Genomic DNA, 5,865 nt, shown 5'->3' on the forward strand with positions numbered 1-5,865 from the left:
CCTGTAGGCGCATGGATATTATCCTATCACAGACAGCTTTGTACCTAATGATTGATCTAGATATGTTCTTTTTGTTGATAGGATAAGAATCTGAAATTTGAGGTATTCAAGGATAATTACATTCTTCTCTTCCACCCAAGTTTCAAACATGTGAAGGCAATAAAAACAAATAAATATGGCACTTATATTTCTAATAGAGTGGATTACAGAATATGGTCTAGTTAATATTTTCCATCTAGATGGTACCTTTAACAATATAAATGTATATTAATTATGTATCAACATAAATGCATAAAAATAATATGTAAAAGATTGCCATCAGGTTGACTTTAATTTATGGTGGTCCCTTTTATTTTAGAACAGAATTGCATTCCATAGGGTTTTCAATGGCTGATTTTTTAGAAGTATGTCACAAATCCTTTCTTCTACGGTGTCTAGGAGTTAATATGAACTGCCAATCTCTCAATCAGTAGTCACACCCATTAACCATTTACATAATACAGGGACCCCTCTCTATGTATACGTTGTTGTTGTTAGCTTGGTTCTGCCTCTCATTGACCCTGTAGAAGGTTTCTGGAGTCCTGGTGTGGTGCTGTGGGCTAATTTGTCAGACTGCAAAGTCATTTGAACTGCAAAGTTGATGGTTCAAGCTCACCAGCTGTTCTTTGGAAACCCTATACAGGGTCACTATGGATTGGAACCAACTAAATGGCACTTAACAACATCTATCTATCTATCTATCTATCTATCTATCTATCTATCTATGTGTATATGCATATATGTATAAATATATATGCATATATTTATGCATCAATTAATGATTAGTATTTATCCTTTATATCATCACTTTTTAAATGTTAATATGTTCATAGAAAATCCATGTATTTCAAAAATCCAAACTTGTATATAATCAGAATCTAAAAAGCATAACAACTTTATGAAAATACCATAATGGGAACTTTCTCAAACCTAAGTTTATTTGTCAGGTTTTATTTGCTTTGCTTTATTTCAACATGCATTAATTCCCAAGTACCTGATACTCATATTTAGTTCTTCATAAATTATGCTTCTTGTTGCTATGGAAAAACATGCAATTGCATCATGAGGTCAGACAGTCGAATTGTTGGTGAATGCTTGGACTACTTTGCAAGTCCATTCTCTAATTTTACATTTCAGTGCCATCTTGCGAACCAATTTAGTGTAGCAAGAGGCAAAGAAGAAATATCTCCCTGCCAATTATGTAGTGGCTACTTTATATAAAAGATATCACCCACCTGCTCTTTCTGTAAGGGGGATTGACATTTATTCATAAAGTAATTAATGATTTATGTATCAGAAAGGCATCCTTGCAAGCCCCACTTGTAACCATTGAGCTGTATGACAGAGACCAGATTCTTAATTATTTCCCAGTTGCAACTACACTGGTTGGAGAATCCCATCTGCCAGCATAATTGGCTTGTGGTTTAGCTTCTTAAAAAAGTATATCTGCTCTCTGGCAAGTACACTTCTGCTAACAATGTTTGGATTTTGAACCAAACTGTGGTAATTTCTCAAGTTTAACAAAACAGATATTTTTTTCTCTTACAAACGATGTACTATATGAATTATATGCACTTTCTGACTAAATGCCATTGAGCTTTTGCTATAGACACACAATTACGAAACAAAACAAAACAAATCAGTTTTATAGATAATTTGATAAAGACTCTACTTTGGAAATATTTAGGAAAGTAATGGTCTACCTTGATATTTGATCATGAAAACTAACAAACCTCTTTGCAACACACATGATATATACCAAATCTTTGAAGTAATTTTACTTATCTTATTGTTGTTGTTAGGTGCCATTGAGTCTGTACCAACTCATAGCAACCTTATGCACAGCAGAACGAAACACTGCCCGGTCCTGGGCCAACCTCACTATTGTTGCCACGCTTCAGCCCATTGATCCTGCTGCGTTGCCATTCCATCTCGCTGGGGGTCTTCCTCCTTTTCTCTGACCCTCCACTCTAACAAACATTATATCCTTCTCCAGAGACTGGTCCCTCCTGACAATATGTCCAAAGTATGAGAAACGAAGTTTGGCCATCCTGGCCTCCAAGGAACACTCTGGCTGCACTTCTTCCAATACAGATCTGTCGGTTCTTTTGGCAGTCCGTGGCACTTTCAATATTCTCCTCGAACACCATAACTCAAAAGCATCAGTTCGTCTATGGTCTTCCTTATTCACTGTCCAGCTTTCACATGCATATGAGGTTATTGAAAATACCATGACTTGGGTGAGGCACACCTTGGTCTTCAAACTGACATCTTTGTTCTTCAACGCTTCAAAAAGTTCTTGTGCGGCAGATTTGCCTAAGGCAATCCATCGTTTGATTTCTTGACTGCTGCTTCCATGAGTGTTGATAGTTGATCCAAGAAGAATGAAGTCCTTGACAACATCAATCTTTTCTCCATTGATAAGAATGCTGTTTATTTGTCCAGTGGTGAGGATTTTTGTTTTCTTTAAATTGAGACGCAATCCATACTGAAGACTGTGCTCTTTGATCTTCATCAGTAAATATTTTAAATCTTCTTCACTTTCAGCAAGCAAGGTTGCATCATCTTCATACCGCAGGTTGTTAATGAGTCTTCTTCAATCCTGATGCCATGTTTTTCTTCATGGAACCCAGCTTCTTGGATTATATGCTCAGCATACAGGTTGAATAAGTATGGTGAAAGAATACATCCTGTCACACACCTTTCTTCATTTTAAACCTTTCAGTGTTACCTTGTTCTGTTCGAACAGCTGCCTCTTGGCCCAGGTACAGATTCCTCATGGGCACAATTAAGTGTTCCAAAATGCCCATACTTCACAATGTTTTCCATAGCTTGTCATGATTCACACAATCGAAAGTGTTTGCGTAATCAATAAAGCACAGGTAAACATCCTTCTGATATTCTCTGCTTTCAGCCAAGAATCATCAGACATCAGCAATGATATCCCTCGTTCCACAGCCTCTTCTGAATCCTGCTTGAACCTCTGGAAGTTCTCTGTCAATATAGGCTTTCAGCCATTTTTGTATTGCCTTTAGTAAAATTTATTTATCTAGACACTTCAATATTTTAATATTATATTTAAATTCAATATTTTAATATTAATATAATATTAAACCATGAAACAATGTCACTTTTGAAGGTCTGCACCTGTTGAAGAAACCCTGGGTAGTTCAAATAATCAAGCACAGAACTGCTAATTGCAAGGTTGGAGGTTCAAGTTTATATAGGCACCACTCAAGCAAGGCCTGGTAATTTACTTCTAAAAACTCAACTAGTGAAAATCCTGTGGTATAGTTCTACTGAGAAACAAGTGTGGTGGTAGTGGTGGTTATGTACCATAGATAAGCATTTGTTGTTGTTATTAAGTGCCGTCGAGTCGGTTCCGACCCATAGCGACCCTGTACAGGGTTTCCAAGGGTGTAAATCTTTATGGGAGTAGAAAGCCTCATCTTTCTCCCGAGGAGAGGCTGGTAGTTTCGAACCGCTGACCTCAAGGTTCGCAGCCTGATTCGTAACCACTACGCTACCAGAGCTCTTTGACAAGCGTAGTCAGCTTGAATTAGAATCAACTGGTAGACGGGTTGATATATTAGCATTTTTATATAATTCAAATTTAATATTTTGCCATTTTTTTTTATCATTGCATTTTTTGTCACATTGTTCTAAGTTTAAATTCCTGTATTTTACTTTGAGGAATTATTTTTGTAGCAATTTGTACTGTATTAAAATCATATTTGACAAGTGTTTTAGGGAAGCATGCTATTGAGCCGTAAGTCATTTTTAATAACTCAAGTTTTTCTGTATTGGCCCTGATGTCTTTTTGCTTTGGGAGAGCTGGCTTCTTCCATAGTATATGGGGTGTTTTGTGTTGTACAAAAAAACTCTGGCTGTCCAGAAAACCCTGGAGCTCTCCACTTCTCCTGTGGTTATGTTGTTGTTATTGGAGCTCCCCTAGTCTCCTGAACTTATGCTGCTGTTGTTGGTAGCCACGTTTGCAGAGGAGAATTGTTTCATAAAGTTGCCAAACCTGTGACTTTTCAGAAGCAAATTGTCAGGCCTGTATTCTGAGGTGCTTCTGTCTGCTAGTAGTCATTTGCTAATCATTGGGACCATAAATGGAGTAGCCGTGAGACAAATAATCAGACACATATGCAAATAAACCGTGCTGCTTTTTCAGGAGTGTCTAAAGATTTAAAAAAACCCAAATCCAGGGTAAGGATTTCAGCTGTCTCCTCACATTAACTGCAATTTTTATAAGCTTTCACTGCTTAAAAAGGAGTTGACACTCAACGTGATGTGTAGCTGTGTTTTCTTTTATCCCTTTGAAGCTCAACTGACACCCAAAAGGATGGGTGGGGAAACAAAACAGTGCATGTAAATGACTAACAGATGACTCACAGGAGAAACATACAAACAAGCTAGTGTGGCATCTGGAGGACCCTGAGGATGAAATATGCTTTCACCACACTGAGTTTACTTTTATCAGGAGTTTTCAAGGGAGCCGTTTGTGGGGAGGGGGTGTCAGTTTCACAAATATTCACAAAGACTTAATTTTGCTTTCAACTCAGTCTTTTTGTTCACTTGTAAATTTCCTCCTAATGTCAGTTTAAACAATGTACCTTTGTTTGTGCTTAATATTATTCTGTGAACGTATGTAGTGAATAACCTTTTAAAAATAATTTACTGAACTATCTATTAATATCAGTCTTCACCCGTGCGTGACTAACCTTGTCAAAAAGATATGCAGGGGCCATAAGGATGTGCCTGTACTGTGGCAACTCATGAGTGGAGACTTATTTTGTCATTTGATCTCTCTTTCTCTGCTGATCCTGAATGAAGCACTGAAAATGACAGAACGTGTGAGTTGGTGCCTCTCATCTCAATGGAAGATTGCACAACACCAGCTCACCGCCAGGTCTTTGTCTGATGTGAATCTGGATGCAGTGCTGGCATGAGCCTGCCACAACGTGAGCTCGGCTTTCTTCGATATGGTTTTCAAACTCTTGATTTATCTTTTTGACATTTGACAGAGCACAGGAAAAAACAAAAAGGAAAATTCAGTGACAGTTAACAACTTTTTCTTCCCTCATAGATTTTGTGGGTTTGCCTAAGGAGAGTTGAAACTCAACGATTTGATTGTTAATCAGAATTGCTATGTGAGCACTACGAAATCAAATCAAACATAATCTGGTTTATGTCAACTCATTTTTGTGATTGTAAGGCAAATCATCCAGTTATTGCAATGAATGAATTACTGCCTCAAGGACTATGGGAGTGATTTTCTTCCAAGAAGAGTTTAAATGTATTCTAATTCTAAAATGTTTTAAATTTTATTTTTCATACCACAGAGTAGGAATAAATTATAAATAAATAAAAGCTGTACATGGAAACAAACGGAACCCAGGCTTCCTGTAGCACTCCTACTAATGAAAGTTGATTTAGACATAGTAACATTTGTACTGAAAATCAAATATGGAAACAATATTTGGTGTTTGGTTTGCTGATATTAGACGAATCAGAGTTGGGTTGTTTTTTTGTTTTTTAGATCAGTTAACATACAGACATTGAAACAATTTACAAAATCTTTCCTATCACTTTCATTAGGACTGTATTAGTATGTGAATTCACATACAACTACAGATGGCTGAAATCAGTAATGTCATAAATTATTATACTTCACTATGTCATAAATGATTATACTTCATTAGAAATGATTATATTTTATGGAAAGGTATTAACAAAGATCCTCCATCAACACTATTAAGACATTGACCATACCTATTAGATTTCTTTTTCTTGTTTTTGAAATTTCCATTCAAATTGTTC

The sequence above is a fragment of the Chrysochloris asiatica genome, unplaced genomic scaffold (assembly GCF_000296735.1).
Source record: "Chrysochloris asiatica unplaced genomic scaffold, ChrAsi1.0 scaffold00032, whole genome shotgun sequence".
Lineage (NCBI taxonomy): Eukaryota > Metazoa > Chordata > Mammalia > Afrosoricida > Chrysochloridae > Chrysochloris > Chrysochloris asiatica.